General features: G+C 43.2%; 2 pseudogenes; both read right to left on the bottom strand.

The window, feature by feature from the left end:
* Nucleotides 1-3,641: 3,641 nt before the first annotated feature.
* LOC106833714 (olfactory receptor 13C7-like) lies at nt 3,642-4,548 on the bottom strand (annotated as a pseudogene).
* A 10,352-nt stretch (nt 4,549-14,900) lies between these two features.
* Nucleotides 14,901-15,858, bottom strand: LOC106833709 (olfactory receptor 13C7-like; annotated as a pseudogene).
* Nucleotides 15,859-23,123: the final 7,265 nt, after the last annotated feature.

Genomic DNA, 23,123 nt, shown 5'->3' with positions numbered 1-23,123 from the left:
CATGAAATTGGTATGCAAGATCTCATATGTAAGATAGTCCAGTTTCTGATGGCCTCTTTTTTCCTCAGACTAAACTGTTTCAGTCCCCTACTTCTTCCCCTCCTATGTTGTTTTTGTCACATCTTATTCCATCTTGTGTTGTGAGTTTGTGGTTAAAATGAGAAGATTATCTTTGTTTTTTGGTGTTTTCATTCCCTTTATCTTTTTTTTTTTTTAAAGATTTTATTTTTTTCCTTTTTCTCCCCAAAGCCCCTCCAGTACATAGTTGTATATTCTTCGTTGTGGGTTCTTCTAGTTGTGGCATGTGGGACGCTGCCTCAGCGTGGTCTGATGAGCAGTGCCATGTCCGCGCCCAGGATTCGAACCAACGAAACACTGGGCCGCCTGCAGCGGAGCGCGTGAACTTAACCGCTCGGCCACGGGGCCAGCCCCCTCATTCCCTTTATCTTTAATGTTATACTTGGATATTTGCCAGCTTGTTCTGATGTATAGCTACAATTTTCTGATTTTGTCTACCTATTTGTCTCCTTACTCTGGGCTTTGTAACCCCTTTCTCCATTTTCTGTTTTTCAAGGATGAGGGCCTTCTTGAGTATTTCTTGTAGTGAGGGTCTTGTGGCTATGAACTGCCTTAGCTTTTGTTTATCTGGGGAAATTTTTATTTCTCCATCATATCTGAGGCATATTTTTGGATATAGTATTCTTGGTTAAAAGATTCTGACTATCAAAAATTTGAATTTATTATTCCAGTCTCTCCTAGCCTGTAAGTTTTTTGCTGAGAAATCTGCTCAAAGCCTGATATCGATTCCTTTGTAGGTTATTTTCTTCTGCCTGGCTGCCCTTAGTATTTTTTCTTTGTCATTGACTTTGTTTGCCAGTTTGACTACTATATGCCTTGTCCCAGGTCTTTTTACATTGACATATTTAGGATGTCTGTAGCCTCTTTCACATGGGTTTCCATCTTCTTCACCAAGTTTGGGAAGTTCTCCTCTATTACTTCTTTGAACAAGCTTTCTGCTCCATTCCCCCTTCTCTTCCCCCTCTTGAATATGTATAATTCTTATGTTGCGTTTCCTAATTGAGTTGGATATTTCTTGGAGAATTTCTTCATTTCTTTTTAGTCTTAGTTCTCTCTCCTAGTCTATCTGAAGTGTTTCAATATGTCTACCCTCAATTATGCTGATTTGCTTCTCAATGATATCCACTCGAGTGTTCAGGGAATCCATATTTTGTTTTATCTCATCCATTATGTCTTTCATCTCCATTATTTCTATTAGTTCTTCTTTATAGTTTCAGTCTCTTGTGAAGTAGCTCCTGAACTCATTGAATTGTTTCTATACATTCTCTTTTTGATGATAGCTGTTTTGAACTATCTGTCATTTAGATTACATATTTTTGTGTCCTCAGGATTGATTTTTGGGTACTTGTCTTCTTCCTTCAGGTCTGGAGATTTAATATAATTTTTGATACTGCTAGAGGGCATGGCTCTGTTCTTTCACATTGTGATTATTTGGTCACTGTTACCACCTATCATCACTGGGTCAGGGTCAGCTCAGAGCTGTGTATTCTGAGCCCTCTGTGTTCTGCCAGGATCCCAAGCACTGAAGCCAGGCACTGGGGAGGCGGGGAGAGGTGCACTTTCTTCTGCATGCTCTGCCCTCACTCTCTGCTCTTGTGGGGTGTTGGCTTGATGGAGTTACCCCCGTGATAGCTTTCACATCAGTAGTGGGCTTTCTTCTAGGCTGGGAGGGACCTCAGGGATCTTTGATGTCCCTGTGAGGGGACACCACCTCCCCCTTCCTTCCCTCTCAGAGGCCATGTGCAATCCTGGGATCACAGTCATTTGGAGAGGAAGTAAAGCTTTCTCTTACCACATTCCACCTCCTCCGAGGGGGGTCTCCAGCCTCTCAACCTTCCTATGTATGACTGCGTGGGTGTCTCAGACATCTTTTGTGTTGTGTGGCTGTTCTCTGTTGGAATATGAATGTCTTTTTCATTGTATCATGGAGGGGAGAGTTCACCAGGAGAGCTCACTCCACCATGATGCTGACTTCACTCTTCATCTCTCATTTTTGATCTTTGGCTACTTTTTTGTTTTCTCTCTGCAGATTTGGTTTCTTATTACCTCCCCAGTTCACAGGATCTAACACAATTACCCCATAGCTTCCAAGTTTGCATGTTATGGATCCAGTAACACTCCCCGTGTATTAGTGACAATCTCGAAAACCTAGCAGAAAGAATTTGTTTGGTCTAGGTAGAGTCAGGGTCACACAGCACAAACATGAGTCCTTCATCTTTGTGGATATAGAAGAGGAATGACTGGGGAAAATTCCCAGAGAAATGAGATTGTTGGATCATAAGCTAGAAAGCTAACTAAAAAGGTACTGAACTACAAAATCTGCATTGATTCAGTTAAGTGTGATATTGAACTCTGCCCTCAAGTGTCATAAGGTTTCCTCAGAGTAGTTATTTAACATATTTCATTAATAATAAAAATGTTCATTTACTAATTGGGAGGTGGTTATTTGCTGGCTACTGTGCATTTTTTTTATATATATGCATGCCTCATTTAATTTAATGTCCACAACAACTCCATAGGGTTGGTTTAATTATCTCCATTTTACAAATTAGGAAACCAAGAGTCTTCAAGATTAAGTAATTTTTCTAACGTGCCTGATGTTACTCAGACAGAATCACCTCCAGGTCAATCTGGCTCCAAAGTCCATGCTCTTAACCACAAGGGTAATTACAAGTAGATTTTTAGTAATTGGTGCCAGTGTCCAATCCAAGTCCTGAAGAGACAAAGGAAACCAAGTTTGACAATTGGGGCTTGGATGGTTGCAAACATTGGTTCCAGGAAAAGAAAGGAACTCAGAGTATAAAGTCTACATTGTAGTAATAATTAAATGGATACTGCTACAAATTTTACTCTTGCCTTACAATATCCGAAGTTTGGTTAGTGTTGACATAAACTCCTCCTCTGCAAATTAGGGTAAGAATAGACGTGCTTTATGTACAGTGAGAGAAGGAGTTTCCCAAAACTGGCTCAAGGATGTTAAGCAGGCAATAATTAAACAGGAAACACTGCACTCTTACAGTCAAAGATAGGTTAAATGGTATCATTTGGGATGTCTTCGTGTTGGTAATTTTCCAAAATGGTACATTGGTTTTCAGTTTGGACACCAATTAAGAAGTGACTTTTCCCTGCTGCTGTGCTCCCCATTGCACAGTAGAGCAGAAAATAACATAATTGGCACATACAAATGGGTGATGGTTTGCACATGAACAAAGAAAAGAGTATATATTTTTACAAAGTTTTAATTTTTATTGTTTATTTTTTCACAATAAAAATAAACTTTAGTAGTCACTTATCCTTACTTCCAGGTAATTTAACACAACCCCCTCTTCATTCTAAAGATGTGATGCTCCATTGTCATACACTCAGGAAGGCCCATCCTGAAGTGCATGGTTTGGGCAGTTTTGTGATGAAACTAATCTGTGGGACCATCGAGTAAGTCTGTGCTTACCAAGTGGTCATTTCCTAGGGGATCCCCTGTGTGCACAGAACCACAAGATAAACTGCTTCCTCCCACTATCACTTGGAGAAGCATTTCTGAGTCACAAGGTTCTTCACAATGACCTTCACATCCTTGTCCAGAGGCTGTAGATGATGGGGTTGAGCATGAGGGTCAGTACTCCATAACAGACGGAAATGAGTTTGTCTGAAACATCCTGCTCATCTTCCCCCAGGGGCTCCTTTGACTTGGGCTCTGCATAAGTGAATAGGATGGTTCTGTAGAAGATGACCATCACAATGATGTGGGCAGAGCAGTTGGAGAAAGCCTTCCACTAGCGCTCAGCTGTGGGGATCCTTAGGATGGTGGTGAGGTTGAACATGTAGGAGGCAAAGATGAACAGAACTAGGACCCCCAGGAATTTCACATTGGCCACTCCCATACTGATCACATTGATGGAGATGTCAGCACAGGCCAACTTTAGGACAGCCAGGATCTCACAGGTGAAGTGGTTGATGACATCAGCCCCAGAAGGGTAATTGCACTGCAAGAGAGATCTACACCAAGGAGTTTGCTCCACCAGCGACCCAGGAGCTGGCAGCCATGGGCACATAGGCAGCCTTGCTCATGACCATGGGGTATCCAAACAGGTTATAGATGGCAATGTAGCAATCAAATGTCATCATTCCCATAAGCACACATTCTGTGGCTTCTATGGCAAAGGAGAGAAACATCTACATGGCACAACTTGAGAAGGAGATGGTTTTCCCGGGAGTGAGGAAGTCACATAGTATGAGAAGGATGTAAAAGGTTGTGTAGCAGATCTCCAGGAAGAAGAGGTGCCCCAGGAAGAAGTACATGGGCATGTGCAAGTGGGAGTCAAGGACAGTCACCAGGATGAGGACCCTGTGGCCCAGTAGGATAACAAGGTACATAAACAGGATGAGCACAAAGAATGTTATCTCCAGCTTTGGCTGATCTAACAGCCCCAGCAAGACAAATCCTGCCACAATGGATTGGTTGACCACTTCCATTTTAAATCCTCTCTCCTACCCTCAGGAAAACTGAGTACCACAAACACATATTTATAGGTATCAATATGTGAGAATTACAATGAGATGCTTCCAGAAATTATAATTAGATTTACCCTTTGACTCCAATCAAAAGACATAGGATAGCTGATTGGATTTAAAAAAACAAAACAAGGCCCATATATATGCTGCATACAAGAGACGCACTTCAGATCTAAAGAAACTCACAAAATGAAAGTGAAGGGATGAAAAAAGATACTCCATGCAAATGGCAATGAAAAGAAAGCTGAGGTAGCCATACTTATGTCATACAAAATAGACTTTAAAACAAACTGTAACCAGAGATAAAGAAGAGCACTACATAATGATAAAGGGAACAATCCAACAAGAAGATATAACACTTGTGAATATCTATGCACCCAAAATAGGAACCCCCTACATCTATAAAGCAATTCTTAACAGACATAAAAGGTGAAATGCACAGTAATACAATAATAGTAGGGAACTTTAACATTCCACTTACACTAATGGATAGAGCATCCAAATGGAAGATCAATAAGGAAACATTGACTTAAATGACATATTAGACCAGATGGGCTTAGTAGACATATACAGAACATTCCATTCAAAAACTCACAGAATACACATTCTTTTCAAATCCACATGGAACGTTCTCTAGGCTAGATCACGTATTAGGTGAAAAAACAAGTCTCAATAAATGTAAGAAGATTGAAATAATACCAAAGCATCTTTACTGACCACAAAGGTATGACATTAGAAATCAACTACAGGAATAAAATTGGAAACACTACAAATAGGTGGATATTAAACAAAATGCTACTGAAAAACGATGGGATCAACAAAGAAATCAAAGGAGAAATAAAAAAAATACCTGGAGACAAATGAAAATGCAACATGCCAAAATTTATGGGGTACAGCAAAAGTGGTTCTAGGATGGAAGTTTATAACAATACACACCTTATTAGGCCTATACAAGAAAAATCTCAAACAAACAATCTAACAGCGCACCTAAAAGAACTAGAAAAAGAAGAACAAACAAAGCTCAAAATCAGTAGAAGGAAGGAAATAATAAAAATCAGAGCAGAAAAAAATGAAACAGAGACTAAAAAGACTAGAAAAAATCAATGAAGCAAAGAGCTTGTTCTTTGAAAAGAATCAAAATTGACAAGCCTTTAGCTAGACTCACTAACAAAAAAAAGAGAGTAGACTCAATTAAACGCAATCAGAAATGAAAGAGGAGAAATTACAATGGACACATCAGAAATACAAAAGATTATAAGAGACTACTATGAAAGCTATATATCAAGGTGGATACTCTAGAAGAAATGGATAAACTCTTAGAATCATACAACCTTCCAAAACAGAATCAAGAAGAAATAGAGAATTTGAATACACCAATCACCAGTAAGGAGATCAAAACAGTATTCAAAAACCTCTCAAGAAATAAAAGTCCATGGGGCCAGCCCAGTGGCATAGTGGTTAAGTTCTCAGGCTCTGCTTTGGCAGCCTGGGGTTCACAGGTTTGGATCCTGGGCACAGACCTAGCTCTGCTCATCAAGCCATGCTGTGGCAGCATCCCACAGATAATAGAGGAATATTGGTACAGATATTAGCTCAGAGACAATCTTCCTCAAGCAAAAAGAGGAAGATTGGCAACAGATGATAGCCCAGGGACAACCATCATCACAAAAAATAAAAATAAAAGTCTGTGACCAAACAGCTTCCCTGGTGAATTCTACCAAACGTTCAAAGAAGACTTAATATCTACCCTTCTCAAACTTTTCCAAAAAACTGAAGAGGAAGGGAACCTTCCTAACTCACTCTATGAGGCCAACATTACTCTGAAACCAGACAAGGACAACGCAAATAAAGAAAATTACAGGCCAATTTCACCGATGAACATCAACACAAAAATTCTCAACAAAATACTAGCAAATCAAATACATTAAAAAAATCATACACTGTGATCAAGTTGGATTTATTCCATAGATGCAGGTGTAGTGCAACATCTGCAAATCAATCAACACAATACACCACATTGACAAAATGAGGAATAAGAACCACGTGATCATCTTAATAGCTGCAGAGGAAGCATTTGACAAGATACAGCATCCATTTAAGATAAAAATTCTGGATAAAATGGGTATAGAAGGAAATTATTTCAACATAATACAGGCCATATATGATAAACCCACAGCTAATATCATACTCATGAGAGAAAAACTAAAAGCTATGCCTCTAAGAACAGGAACCAGAAAAAGATGTCCACTTTCATTACTCTTATTTAACATAGCATTGGAAGTCCCAACCAGAGCAATTAGGAAAGGAAAAGAAATAAATGGGATCCAGATTGGAAAGGAAGAAATGAAACTGCCACTATTTGCAGATGACATGATTTTATATATGGAAAACACTAACGAATCCACTAAAAAACTTTTAGAAATAATAAATGAATATGGTAAAGTTGCAGAATACAAAACCAACATACAAAAATCAGTTGCATTTCTATGCACTAACAAGGAAGTAGCAGAAAGAGAAATTAGGAATACAATCCCATTTACAATTGCAACAAAAAGGATAAAATATCTAGGAGTAAATTTAACCAAAGAGGTGAAAGACCTGTAAACTGAAAACTTTAAAGCACTGCTGAAAAAATTGAAAAAGACACAAAGAAATGGAAAGATATTCTGTGCTCTCAGATTGGAAGGATTAACAAAGTTAAAATGTCCATACTTCCTAAAGCAATCTGCAGATTCAACACAATCTCTATCAAAGTTCCAATGACATTTTTCACAGAAATAGAACAAAGAATCCTAAAATTTATATGGAACAACAAAAGATCCTAAAACACCAAAGGAATCCTGACAAAAAAGAACCAACTTGGAGGTATCACAATCCCTGATTTCAAAATATATTACAAACCTATAGTAATCAAAACAGCATGGTACTGGCACAAAAACAGACAAACAAATCAATGGAACAGCATAGAGAGCCCAGAAATAAACCCACATATCTATGGACAGCTAATTTTCAACAAGGGAGCCAAGAACATACAATGGAGAATGCAAAGTCTCTTTAATAAATGGTGTTGGGGAAAACTGGAGAGCCACATGCAAAAGAGTGAATGTAGACCATTATCTTACACCATACACAAAAATTAACTCAAACTAGATTAAAGACTTGAATGCAAGACCTGAAATCATAGGCAGTAAGCTCTTTGACATTGGTCTTAGCAACGTATTTTCAAGTACCATGTTTGACAGTGCAAGGGAAACAATAGAAAAAATAAACAAATGGGACTGCATCAAACTAGAAACCTTCTGCACCTCAAAGGGAAAATATCAACAAAACGAAAGAAAACCTAACAATTGGGAGAAGATATTTGCAAACCACATATTTGATAAGTGGTTAATATCCAAAATATATAAAGAACTCATACATCAAGAAAACTAATAAACCAATTAAAAAATGGGCAAAAGATCTGAACTTTTTCCCAAAGAAGATATACATATGGCCAAGAGGCACATGAAAAGATGTTCAACATCACTAATTAACTAATTATTATGGAAATGCAAATCAAAACTACAATGAGATATCACCTCATGCCTGTCAGAATGGCTATAATTAACAACACAAGAAATAATGAGTGCTGGAAAGGATGTGGAGAAAAGGGAACCCTGTACACTGTTGGTGGGAGTGCAAACTGGTGTAGCCACTATAGAAAATAGTATGGAGATTCCTCAAAAAATTAAGAATAGAACTACCATACGATCCAGCTATTGTTCTCCTGGGTATTTATCCAAAGAACATGAAAACACAAACATATAAAGACTTATGCATCCCTATGTTCATTGGGGCATTATTCACAACAGCAAAAATTTGGAAGCAACTTAGATGTCCATCAAGGGACGAATAGATAATGAAGCTGTGGTATACATACACAATGGAATACTACTCAGTCATAAAAAAGATGAAATTAGGAGTGATGTCAGCATCACGGCACAGTGAGCTCTCCCCTTAGACTGTCTCCTCTAAGAAACAATGAAAAAAGCATTCATATACCGACAGAGGACATTCACACAACACAAAAGATGTCTGAGAGACCCATGCAGCCATATGTCTGAAGGTGGAGGTGCTGGACAACCCGGAGGAAGTGGAAGGAGATAAGGGGATTCTTCTCTCCCTCCTCAACAGCAATGACTCTAGGACTGTGCACAGCTCTGAGAGGAAATGAGGGAGAGGGTGTCCTCCGTGGAAACACCATTGCTTTCTGAGTTCCCTCACAGCCTGTAGGAAAGCCCCACACAGAGGTAACTAAGCTATCACAATGGTGTCTTCATCAAGCTAGCAATCCATGGGAGCAGATAGTGAGGGCTAAGCAAGAACACCCTCTGGGATCATGCAGGCAAAAGATAGTGCCCCTCCCCCTGCCCAGTACTCCAGTTCAACCATCAGCCAGAGCACCATACAGATAGAAAAGCAGCCAGTGGCCAGAGTGAGAAAGCCGAAGATCACAGTGGGCTCAGAATACACATCTCCTGACCCCCAAACATTGGTGGCAGGTGGAAGCTGCAACCAGATATTTTCACTATGCAAAGGCATAAATTCATGTCATCAAGTAGTATGAAAAAATATATTAAATCTCTAGATGAGAAGGAAAATGACAAGTACCCAGAAACCAATCCTGAAGTCACAGAAGTTTATATTCTAAATGACAGAGAATTCAAAATAGCTATCATAAAAAAACTCAACGAGTTACAAAAATACAGACAGACAGTTCAACTAAATCAGGAATTTCTTCACAAGAGAGATTGATACTATAAAGAAGAACCAATCAGAAATGTTGGAGATGATGGGGCCAACCTGGCGGCATAGTGGTTAAGTTTGCACACTTTGCTTCTGCAGCCCAGGATTCACAGGTTTGGATCCTGGGCACAGTCCTAGACACCACTTATCAAGCCATGATATGGCAGCGTTCCACATATAAAATAGAGGAAGATTGGCACAGACGTTAGCTCAGGGCCAATCTTCCTCACAAAAAAAATAAATTTTGGAGATGAAAAACACAATGAATGAGTTAAAGAAAAATCTAGACTCCCTGGACAATAGAGCTGATATTATGGAGGAATAAATCAGCAGTCTTGAGGACAAAAATATAGAAATGCTTCAGATGGAGGAGTAGAGAGAACTAAGACCAAAAACAAATGAAGAATGTCTCCAAGAAATATCCGATTCAATTAGGAAATGTGACATAAGGATTATAGGTATTACAGAGGGAGAAGAGAAGGAGAATGGAGCAGAAAACTTGTTCAAAGAAATAATAGTTGACAACTTCCCAAACCTGGGGAAGGAAGTGAAATAAAAGTGAAATAAGCCAATAGATCTCCTAACTATGTCAATGTAAAAAAACCTTCTCCAAGGGATATAGTAGTAAAGCTGGCAAAAGTCAATGACAAAGAAAAAATATTAAAGGCAGCAAGGCAGAAGAAAATAACTTACAAAGGATCCCCTGTCAGGCTTTCAGCAGATTTCTTGGCAGAACCCTTACAGGCTAAGAGAGAGGAATGATACATTCAAACTTCTGAAAAACAAAAACATTCAGCCAAGAATACTCTATCCAATGAAAATATCCTTCAGTTATGATGAGGGAATAAAAACTATCCCAGATAAACAAAAGCTAAGGGAGTTTATTGCCATAAGACAACCCCCACAACAAGAAATCCTTGTACCTGAAAAAAAAGAAAAAGAAAGGGGTTACACAGCCCTGAGCAAGGAGATAAATAGGTAGGCAAAATCAGAAAATTGAAGCTCCTATCAGAACAGATTAGCAAACAATTATAACATTAAAGATAAAGGGAAGGAAAACACCAAAAATAAATATAATCTCCTCATTTTAACCACAAACTCACAACACAAGATAGAATACATTGGGACAATAATAACTTAGAAGGGGAAGAGGAAAGGGATGGAATTGGCTTAGTCTAAGGAAATAAGAGGCTATCCAAAAATGGACTATCTCATCTATGAGATTTTTTGTACAAACCTAATGTTAACCATTAAACAAATAATTATAACAGAGACAAAAATGATGAATAAGGAGAAAACTAAGAAAACCATCATAGACAACTACCTAGCCAAATTGGTAGTGCAAAATACATGGGAGGAGAAAGCAAGGAAATGCAGAAGAACCAGAAAAATGAGTGATAAGATGGTAGCATTAAGTCGTCATATATCAATAACCACTCTAAATGCAAATGGATTGACTTCTCCAATAAAAAGATACAGAGTGGCAGGAAGGATTAAAACTAGACCCAACAAGATTCTGCCTCCAGCAAACATCTCAGCTCCAGTGACAAACACAGGCCCAGAGGGAAAGGATGGAAGACAATACTCCAAGCTAATGGCAAACAAAAGAAAGTAGGTGTTGCAATATCTATAGCAGACAAAGTAGACTTCAGGATAAGATGAGTAAAGAGAGACAAAGAGGGGCATATAATGATCAAAAGGACACTCTACCAAGAAGACATAACACTTATAAATATCTATGCACCCAACACAGGAACCCTAAAGTACATAAAGCAACTATTAACAAACCTAAAATGAGAGATTAACAACAACACAATAACAGTAGAGGACCTCAACACTCCACTCACATCAATGGATAGATCAGACAGAAAGACAACAAGGAAATAGTGGAATTAAATGAAAAGCTAGACCAGTTGGACTTAATAGATATATAGAGAATACTCCATCAAAAAATAGCAGAATATACATTCTTCTCAAGCGCACATGGAACATTCTCAAGGATAGACCATATGTTGGGAAACATGGCAAGTCTCAATAAATTTAAGAATCTTGAAATCACATCAAGCATTTTTCCAATCACAATGCTATGAAAGTGAAAATTAATTACAAGAAAAAAGCTGGGAAAGGTTCAAAGCTGTGGAGACTAAACAACATGCTACTGAACAAGAAATGGATCATTGAAGAAATTAAAGGAGAAATCAGAAAATATCTAGAGACAAATAAAAATGAAAACACACCATATCAACTCATATGGGATGCAGCAAAAGTGGTCCTAAGACGGAAATTCATAGCAATATAGGCCCACCTTAACCTCTCAAATAAGCAATCTTAAACTACACCTAACAGAATTATAAAAAGAAGAACAAACAAAGCCCAAAGTCAGCAGAAGGAGAGAAATAATAAAACAGAGCACAAATAAATGCAATTGAAACAAAAAAGGCAGTAGAAAGGATCAATGAAACAAAGAGCTGGTTCTTTGAAGAGACAAACAAAATTGACAAACCCTTAGCCAGATTCACGAAGGAAAAAAGAGAAGGGATGAATAAATAAAATTAGAAATAAAAGAGGAGAAATTACAATGGATACCACAAAATACAAAGGATTATAAGAGAATACCATGAAAAACTACATGCCAATGAATTGGACAATCTAGAAGAAATGGATAAATTCTTAGACTCCTACAACTTGCCAAAACTGAATCAAGAAGAAATAGATACTCTGAATAGAGCCCTAACAAGTAAAGACATGGAAACAGTAATCAAAAACCTCCCAAAAAATGAAAGTCCAGGACCACACTGCTTCTCTAGGGAATTCTACCAAACATTCAAAGAATTATTACCTATCCTTCTTAAACTATTCCCCAAAATTGAGGAAGACAGAACACTTACTAACACATTCTACCTCTGATACCAAAGCCAGACAAGGACAACACAAAGAAGGAAAACGACAGGCCAATATTACTGATTAACATAGATGCGAAAATCCTCAAGAAAATATTGACAAACTGAATACAGCAGTACATTAAAAAAGATCATACACTGTGCTCGAGAGGGATTTATTCCAGGGATGCAGGGGTGGTTCAATACCTGCAAATAAATCAGCCTACAGACTGCCTCAGGCTTCAGGCTAAACTGGCATGTTTTGGATTTTCTCTTAGGGAAGTCTCACCCATCCCAGCCCTTACTTAGACCCTCTGTAGAAGTCTACCAGCCACACAGGCCACATCTCTCTGAGCACAAGGGCAGGCGCTGGGTAAGAGAAAGTTGAAAAGTGATTGGGGAGAGACAGTTGAGTGTCTTATTGAGCACCGGTTACTCAATAACAGGTTACTTTTCTAGGTACTGCAGACAAATATATCTGTGCTATCAGGTCCATCTCTAGGCTGTCCAAGGCCTAGGAACTCTTACTTTTGGAGGTTCTACCCCACATCACGTCAAAATGCACCTACATCCCACTTTAAGTATAATTTTGTGGTAAATTTGAAATGATTTTTCTTCTTCTGTTATTAAAATTCTTTGGCTTACAAGTGACTCAATTTATAAATCTATGATTTCTCAACAATTAGCACGAAAATTCAGAAGTTCTTGCAAAGTGAAAGTACCTTACTGCAGATTGTTTTAAAAAATGATGCATGAATACGAAAATTTATCCATTACCGAGATTGACATACTGTTCCATTTTGTAGGCATATAAATAAACAACTACAGGTTTCCCCCACTATCTGAAAGTTTCCTTTACACCACTTCACCTTATGAAAGTCCTACGTTAGAACCTGTTTTCGCTAACTGAAAGAAATCCAGAGAATTTTTGCTTTTGGGAAAATAGCATTCAGCATTTGTTTTGCAATGAGCTGTTAGAGAGGCTAAGCAGTCAAGTCTACTGTTGTATATCAAGGTTTCCATCTCAGGCACGGCAGCCACAGCAGACAAGGAAACTTGACCGTCGACATCAAGGCAGGCAGACACAGAAGAAGGGGTAGATGTTAGTGACCTGCCTGCCTTGATGGATTCAGACGAGAATGCGATGTCAATGATGACCCTCTTCCTCCCCCTCCAACACCCCAGTCTCCTGTACTTCCCACCACCCCAACTTCCAATGACAGCCTAAGACCCCAACACCACCACCACCACCACCAACTCTCAGCCTTCCAGCGTGCTCGCTGTCTTCCCGATTCTGGTAAGTGACACTATACTGTACATACAATATCTCTACTTTATATAGGCTGTGTATTTATCATATCAATCCTGCTTTTACTATACGTTAGGGTTAATTTAGGCTTTATATGTTATTTGGTATGATTCAGCAGGTTATTTTTTGGGTCTGGGAATGCTCAAAAATTTTTCCCATATAAATTAATGGTCATTGCTTCTTCACTTTACGTCATTTCGGCTTACAAAAGGACTCATAGAACACTGTACTTTGGGTAGCAGGAGAAACCTGTATTAAGGGTTTTTTTAGGGATTTTTGTTTTGTTTTATAGTTTTGTAGTTAAGAGCCAGCAGGTTTTCCAGACCTGAAAGATCTCTGTCCCTGGAGAAAACCCCACAGACCTGACTGCTGGACCCTCATGCCCAGGGTGAAACAGTGCTGCTGACTCTCCACTTAAGAGTAGAGACACTTGTAGAGTAAATATAAGTTAAGATCCATTATAGAAGTGGAAAATGAAGGAATTAACTTAGCAAATTGTTTTAGGGAATAATTTTTCTTTGTCGGAACAAAAGGAATTTACCAAGTTACTTTCCTTGGGGGTCAGTGTGCAGGAAACACTGGGAAGGACACACACCAGTAACACACACACACTTCACACGTCAGTGCTGAGATTGATGGTTGTTCTCTGTCGCAGGTTGGGTTTCCCAGGAAGTCGACTCTGAGGGGGAAATTTTCACTCAGGACATTTACTGGGGAGTGCTTTTAAGATCAACACCTGTGGGGTGGAGGTGAAGGAAGCAGGACTGGGCATGAGAGAACATGAACTGCCATGGGGAAGCTCTGAAGCTGGCATGGCCCTTTGGAGATGTCCCCATTTGAAGCAAGGAGGACCAGCCCTTTATATTGACACTGACTAATCATTGGGAGTAGGCTGCCTCTGAGAAGGGAATATGACTTTGGGTGATGTAACCCTCTTGGGCCAAGGGCAAGTGAGACTCAGCCAATGCTGTCAGCCACCAACACTCCCAGCAGCTAGCGTAACAAGAACTTCAGCCCTAAGTGGAGTGCGGTAGGGTCTGGGCAGCACACCCACCACAGCATCCACTACACACCCTTAACTGATTTCTTCTCAAAGTTTAACATGCATATGAATCACCAGGGAGATCTTGTTAAAATGCAGATTCCATTTCAGTAGGTCTAGAATAGACTCCAAGATTCTGCTGGTCCAGTAAGCTCCCGGGTAATGCTGACACTGCTGGTCCATGGACTACTCTGTGAGTAGCATGGCTCTAAACTCAATTTTCCCCTCACCTCACATTACTTTGCACTGAGATCCTCAAGTGAATCAGAGTGTGTGGGTCACGAGACATATCCCACTATCACTGAGTGAAGCATTTCTGAGCCACCAGGTTCCTCATACCAGTCTTAACCTGCTTGTTCCTCAGACTATAGATGATGGGGTTAAGCATAGGGATCAGAAGTCCATAGAAGAGGGAAATGAGCTTGTCTGAAAGGTTCTGTTTGTCTGCCCCCAGGGAGTCCTTTGATTTGGGCTTCCCATATACAAATAGGATGGTCCCACAGAAGATGACCACCACAGTGAGGTGGGCAGAGCAGGTGGACAAGGCCTTTCTCCAGCCCTCAGCTGAGTGGATCCTCAGGATGGTGGTGAAGATGAAGATGTAGGAGACAAATATGAACAGAACAGGGACCCCCCCAGGAAGATCACATTGGCTACCCCCATACTGATCACATTGATACAGATGTCTGCACAGGCCAACTATAGAACTGACAAGATCTCACAGGTGAAGTGGTTGATGACATTGTTCCCTGCCATTGTCCCCAGAAGGGTAATTGCACTGCAAGAGAGATCAACACCAAGGAGTTGGCTCCACCAGAAACCCAGGAGCTGGCAGCCATGGTCACATAGGCAGTCTTGCTCATGACCATGGGGTATCTAAGGGGATTGCAAATGGCCACATAGCGATCAAATGCCATCAAGCCCAGGAGTATACACTCTGTGGCTCCCATGGAAAAGGAGAGAAACAGCTGCACAGAATAGCCTGAGAAGGAGATGGTTTTCCTGGGAGTGAGGAAGCCATCCAGGACCAGAGGGACTGAGGAGGTTGTGTAGCAGATGTCCAGGAAGGAGAGGTTCCCCAGGAAGAAGCACATGGGTATGTGTAGGCGGCAGTCAAGGATGAGGACCCAATTGCCCAGCAGGATCACCAGGTACCTCAATAGGATAAGCACAAAGAATATTTTTTCTAGTTCTGTGTGGGTAGAGAGGCCCAGCAAGACAAATTCTGTCACAGCAGATTGGTTGGCCACTTCCATTTCAACCTCTCTCTTTCCTCTCTTGAAATACTGAAGGTAGAAAATCGTATTTGTCTTTTGATGGCTTGCTTGGGTCAGTATATAGGGATCACAGTATGATGTCCCTACACTTGTAAATAAACTGACCCTATGAGATTCAACTATAAAACTAAGTTATCGAAAGCAGGCTGTATATCAGTCAAAAGCATGAAGAGCAGACACTGGAAATCTAATGAAACTTAATAAAATGAGGGACATTTCTCCTTAATCAATAATATTAATATACCCAAAGGAAAATCATATGTCTCCACATGCTGTGTGTCTCCAGCACTTTCCAGGGAAGCGGGGGCCTCTGAGTAAGTCTGTCTCTGTCATATAATTGGGGACCACAGGCTATCACAGCTCAGTGACCCTGACCATGAGGCTCATGTGGCTGAGTCCTCTGTATCTAGCTCCTCCTTGCCCAGCAAGTGTCTGCTATAATTTGACTTCCCACACAGATAATCTTATAGGGAGAGCACGTGCTGGCTTGAAAACATAAAGTTTTCCATGTTATGTGAGTTTAGTTAGTGTGATAAGTTCATCTGATCTTGATCTTCTTCTCTGAATCACCTGACCAGATTGAATTTCTGGAGCCCGTAAGGTGGAGTGCTCCCCAAAAGTCCCCAGAAATCTGATCTGCAAGGCAGCCTTGTGTGTCACCTCCTGTAACCACACCTGACCTGCCTGCACCTGCTCGGGGACTTGGCCCAAGGAGTAAAATCTTACCTGATGGTTGGAGCCCACTCCTAGCTGACATCCCCAGCCTGGGCTGAGTGGGGCCTTGAGTCACACTCCATCCAGGGCCGTTTAGATGCTTGGCAGACGTCATCGCCTGTAAACTTACTCAGCCTCCCAGAACATCCAAAGCCACACCGTAGATCATCACAGTTTTACTGCCAAGGAGATTAGGAACACCGGATGTCATCAGGCCCAGCCGCAGGGGGCCCCAAACAGCATGGCGCTGACTGTCTAATAGCTGCCCAAGGGCTGGTTAAAAATGCCGATTTCTGGGCCCTACCTTTGCAGATGGTCTTGGGGATCAGCCTTTTGTTTTGTTTTGTTTTTTAAGTAAATGCTCCCCCACGTACTTCTGACACACACCAGTCTTGGGAATCACTGACCTCTCTGTTTAGAGGTGGAGAACCTGAGGTCAAAAGAGAGGTTTTTGAACTGCACATGGGCCTGAAGATTGTGATTCCGATTGATAATGATACAACGTCCAAAAGAAGTTATCTCGAGATATCAGGAGTTAAGGGATGGGGATCATTTTTAGAGAAAGGCTCCTTTTGTGTCAGAGAGTGCAGAATTTGAGGTTTGGCAGAATCTTCACCTATCAACCAACCCAGTCCCCTCCTCTACCTCGCCTGTCACAGAGTCCTCTCTTCAGGCAGTGATCTCTCTGCCTCTGCTTGAACATTTTGAATAACACGGGGGAATCCCGGCCTCCAGTGCTGTCAGGAGGCCTGGACTCTTAGAGCTCTTCAGGGACCTGGTATCTGCCTTTTTCTAACTTTTCCCTTCCTCCATTGGTCCTAAGTCTGCCTCCGGGGCTCATGCAAAACAGACCTGCTCCCTTGCCACAGCAGCAGCCTTCAGAGCTTTGGAAATAGTTGCCTTGCCCCTCAGCTCCATTCCCCCAATCCCCTCCCTACACAGCCCTCTTTGCATCAGCCTCTTTCTTTCCCTCCCAGCTGGTGAAGAGCTGGCCATAGAGGTCACCCAACACTTACCCAGTGTGGGTCCCATCCAGGCTGGGTCTTTTGCAAGCAGGAAGAGAGGCCAGGGGAGTGGGGAGGCTGCTAGTTTACAGGGGCCACAAGAAATGACAGTCTCTGGTGTCACCTGCCCATCTGGCTGCTACCAAGCCATAAACAAGTAGGTCATATGGGCCATACCTCTCAGAGCTGCTCTGGCAACACGTGGGTACACACTCTTAACATGCGCACACACTCTTTTGCTGTCTGACTTCCTGATACCCCTAAGTGACCCTGGTGTAGAGGGGTCCAAAGTGCAGCCACAGCTCACAGCTCACAGAAGCTAGAGCTGCTCATAGTGACCTTGCCTAACCTTGGGGCTCAGTGAGACAAGGAGACAAAGGCTGACTCACAAGGCTGAGGCTCAGTCAGGAGCCCCAGCCCAGAGAAGGCTGCAGTCCAGGGTGGGCTGGCAAGCCGTGCCCAGCTGCTAGGCTCACCACCCTCTTCTCTGTGCTCCGCACTGCTCTCCAGCGGGTCCCATGATGACTCTCACAGGAATTTAGGGCTGGGTTGCTTTGGGGCCAGGCCCTATCTCAGAAGCACTTTAAAGTTTGGCGAGAGGTTCAGAGTTTAGACTTCACCCCATACACCCAATTAGGCAATGTTGTGAGGTCTATCCAAAGCTCTCCTCTCACGACAAGGAAATCTCATCTTAGGACGTTCTCTGGCCAGGTAATCAGAGTTCTCCTGGGCTTTGAGCACAACAGTTGGTCCTAAGAGGCTCTGTCATTGACACTCAAAGAGCCTAGAAGAGAAGAAGAGCTGGGCATCAGTGAATCAAATATTCCTGGGAACTTCGGGCTGGACAGATTCTCAGCCATCAGAGCATCTCCTCCCTCCACTCGGTCACCCAGCACTTGCTCACTCTCTTTCTCTCTCTTTCTCTCTCCCTCTCTGTTACCAGCCTGCCAATATGCTGAAAAATCTCCATGTTACAAACATGTCTCATGTGCCAGGACTTGTGCCAAGCACCAAAGAGTAGGGGTGGGTGGGGGACATGATGACCAGAAGTGGGTCTTTGTCTCCAGAGAATGCCCAGCAGAGTGAGACTATCTGGAAACTAAGGCATGACTGAGAGTGGCACAAAGCTGTCCAGGAGGCTGGGTACAGGACGAGTGTGCAGAACTAGCCCAGGACAAAATAACAGAGATGGAGGAGTGAGCAGCCCTGGGAGACATTTAGAAGGAAGAAATGATAGGATGTAGAGTTAGCTCTGGGATGGGAGATGCAGGAGAGAGAAGAATCAACAACGGCTAAAATACCAGATCTTGAGAACTAGAAGAAAGACATGGAGAAAGGAAGGAGGAGAGTCTGTCTGGGCTGATGGGGGTGCAGTGGCTGCAGGGCTGTTTCTGATATTTCAGTGTACAGTTTCTGTACATCTTTTGTGCACCGCTCCAGGCTGGTTACTGAAAATTAAGAATACAGATATGACTAAGAAATAGTTTCTGTGATTGAGGAGTTTTTGGACGTTTGGGTTTGTTGCATTTGAGATAGTGGTGACATGGTAATATTAATAAGGGTTTCCACTAATTTACAACTGTTTTCAAAATCTTGTCTTATTTAGCGTGCTCAGAAACCACAGGAGGTAGGTATGAGGGCTACTTGGACGTGAGCAGGTGGAGGGACCCTCCTTCATTGGGCCATAGTACCTTGTATTCATGATGACTAGCATCTTTGACCTCTGTCCTCTAAATGCCAGGAGGCTCCCCTTCCTTCATGCTTGAATTTCCTCAAGGATTAGGAATGTTGTGGGGTTCATGGAGGAACAGTGGTATGGTTGGGCCTCGTGGCTGAACAGGCACTGGAATGTCCATCATGGTCTGAGTGGCTCCTGCGGGCCCCCCTGCGGCACAGCTTGATGTGCCCCAACCTCGGGTTCTGCCATGTTGGAGACTCAACCACTCTGGCCTTGCTTCTCTTACTCCAGCTGGAACTAATTACCACCTACTCTTCTCCCTGTGACTCAACTTCAGCTGTCACAGGTCAGGCTTCTTCTCACTGCCTTCTCTCTTTGTGTTACTCTGGTTTTTCCTTCCTCTCCTTCCTTATACCAGCTGCTCACTGTCCCAGTGTTTCAAGTTTAAGCTTCTGAGGGACAGATATAAGAGGGTTAGTTGGTCATCATCCAGTGTAGGCCACCAGACAGCCCGTATGCTGACTGCCCCTGGGGCAGGTGTCCGCCTGGTCCAGTGAGATGAGTCCTGTGGCTAGGGTGCCTCACGGTACAGAGCGTGGAAACAACGTAAGGAAGCTCCTCAGAAGGAGAGCATGGGTATGTCCAGTAAGCGAGGCTCCTGGAATGAAGCAGCGAATCGGGCGATACTGTTCACATGATCCAGCATCCACATGTCACAAATTACACACCTGCTTCTCCACTTAGTGCTTGCTGCAGGAGTGGGCTCCCCTCCATGAAGAGGAAAGCTCTGGCCCCTTCCCTTCTGTGGAGAGAGCTCCCCTCCTGCCCCCGCCCTTCCCTCTTCAGGGAAGTTCTGTCTCTCTGACCTCATCGCCCCTGATCCCAGGCCTGCTTTCATCTCAGCGTGGTGGTGGCTCTTTTCTGCCTTCACAGAGAACGTGTTGTTACTCAGGATTCCTGGCAGAATCTCAGTGTTTTGAGTAGGGTCAGAATCTTCCGACCAGGGATCTGGTCACAGACCTTGTGGATTCTGCTGGGTGTCCTGCCCACATTGTCCTCAGGGCGCCACAGTAAACAGATGCCCCCAGGGAGCACTGGGGTTGCTGGGATTCAGACCACCCCCTCAGTCACTCCACTCATCTTTGGCAGACTCACATTCACACACACACAAACACTCACACACACGGAATAAGGAGATTTCTGACACACAAAGCTTTGTCTTGGCCAATTAAAACCCAACTATTCCTTGGCTGGTCTGCCTGAGGCTTCTCCAGGCCGTGAGGAGAAATCAGGAGAAACATTTTCAGCAAATCTCAACTCTCCATGCCCCGAGCCCCCTGCCTGCGTTAGTGAGAAGTCAGCCCAGTGCTCCTCACGTGTGACCGACAGATGAGCAGTGTTGGCATCCCACTGGGACTAGTTAGTGATGCAGATTCCCAGGCCCCTCCCTGGACCTGCAGAATCAGAATCTTGGGAGGTGGAGCCCAGCCTTCCGTGCGTGCTGTCTGTGTGCGTGTGTTTAATCAGAGTTTTAACAAGGCCTCCAGAGGACTCTGATGTGCTAATGTCTGAGAAGCATTGATCTACTTAGACCCTTTCTACGACTAGGATCCCAGTTATTTCTTTTAAGGAATCTAAGAAGAGGGAGGGTATATTTTAATGGTTGATCTGAGCAGCTGCCTATAATTCCTCTGCTCTGGAGTCGGCGCCTCTTTCTGTCCCTGCTCTCCCCTAACCTCTGATCTTTGACCCTTGACCACACCCCTGCTGACCTCTAGGTCACTGGTCTCTGGGGCCTTTCTCTGTTTCCTGCAAGCAGGAAACTTCCTTCCCACCCTCACGATCCACTTTCTTAGGGAGTTCTCACAACAGAGCGGATGGGCCCTTGTGGGCAGAGGTCAAGGACACCCAGTCGATATCATGAATTTGCATTTCATGGGGCCTCTGACAGTCTCACATGGTAGTCCACTTAGAGCTGTGTCTAGAGACAGCACAGCAGTGCCAGCGTCTCCAGGGGTCCAGCCACTCTCTCGAAGCGATGAGTCTCCTTCTCAGACATCGCCCACCTCTATGCAGATGTTCCTCAAACATACCATGTCCCAAATTGAATTCACCTTCTCCTCTAAAACCAGCAACTAGGTCAATATTCTCTACTTCAGTGGTATACCATCATCCACCCATCATCTGAGCTAGAAATATTGACTCCTCCCTGCTTCCTGCCTGCTATATACAACCAACTCTAATGTTCTATTTTGTATCTACCAACCATTTCTTGAATCGCCCATCTTCATCAGCCCTCAATCACTTCCCCAGTTTTTATCTTCACTTGCTGGAAATGTTTCCCTATCTCTTCAGTTCTTGTCTCCCTGCCCACAATCTTCCCTCCACAGTGTGCCCAGAAGGATCAACCTAAGACGCAAATCCGATCATGTCATACTTTTACTTAAAACCCCTGAGTGCCTCCTCATCCCCTACAGGAGAAAGTCCTGACTCCTTAGGATGCCCCCAAAGACCAGCACAGATCTGGCCCCTGCCTTCCTCCCCATCAGCAGCACCTGCCCCTTATGCTCCAGCCACACTGCTCTGCGGGTCACTCCCCACCCCTCTGTTCATGCATCCCCTCCTCGCTGGGATGATTCCCACACCCTTTCATCAGGCAAATTGACGCTCATCCATTCCAGTGGTGTGCTGGTAGAGTTTAACAACTGGATCTCCAGGTTGAAAAAAGCCATGATCTGGAGCATTTTCTGATTTCTGTGGTGTAAACACTCCCACGATGGCCAATCCAGTGGTATGAAGTCATTGAATGGCAGTTGGGAGGTGATGTGCACGACTGGTAAGGCAGCTCCAGCACACCAGGGACCAAGGATCACCTCCTCCAGCAGTCTGGCCCCTGCCTCCCTCTGGGCTTTCATGACAGTGTGGGCATTCCCCTGTCCTGGCTTCCTGCCTTGTGTGGTAGTTAACTTCTCATGTGCCTCTCCCTTGCCTCGAGAGGGTGCGCTCCGGAAGGCAGAGACCATGGTTACGGTGCATGTTTCTGCCTTCTCTGCAGCACACACTCAATCACCACTTCTGAATAAAGGAATATACCCATTCTCTGCACCCATCCCTGCTCTGGGTCATATTCTGTCATGACTCCCCTGAAGTCCAGGAGCATATGCACAGATGACAGGATGCTGGTAGGCCATGACTTATACGGATGCCGAGTAAGGACCGAGAAACAAGAAAGCAGATGAGGGCCGAGGGGGGAGTGGGGGAGGGGTCAATGGAGGGCTGGGGTTGGGGGGAGGGAGAAGAAGGGAGGGCCTGGGTGGGAGAGGGGGGGAGGGAGGGAGGGAGGAGGGGGAGGCAGGGCTGAGGGATGGCGGAGAGCAGGCAGAGCAGGTTGCCTCAAGAGGCCTAATTCTAGGAGTTGAAAATTTAGAGGGAGAGTATGTCTTTCACTCAGACCCCCCAAAACCACTGCATAAGCACAGACTTGGCTTGATGCGGCTTTGCAAGGCACAGGAGAAAAGACTTGGTGTTCTGAGTGAGTTACTTACCAGCAGGCTGTTGGATTGTTAAAGGGATTATGATGTTCACAGAGATGGAAGGCAAGGAGGGAGGGAGGGAGGGAGGGAGGAAAACATGAGGGAAGAAGAGAGGCAGCAGGCGGCAAACCTCCTCCAGTGCCTTCTGCATAATTGGATCTTGAGGATGTTATCCCAGAAGAATACAGTGTCTAAACTGAGTACCACTCACTTTCCAAACTTTAAATGACTTCAGGGACTAAAACAGTCCCAAAGAATAAACTGGGATTTAAATTACCTTCTAAGGATGATGGCTAGTCCCTCGGAGATTGTGCC

The sequence above is a fragment of the Equus asinus genome, chromosome 10 (assembly GCF_041296235.1).
Source record: "Equus asinus isolate D_3611 breed Donkey chromosome 10, EquAss-T2T_v2, whole genome shotgun sequence".
NCBI lineage: Eukaryota > Metazoa > Chordata > Mammalia > Perissodactyla > Equidae > Equus > Equus asinus.
The sequence above is the reverse complement of the archived record's forward strand: the minus strand, read 5'-3'. Positions and strand labels throughout refer to the sequence as shown.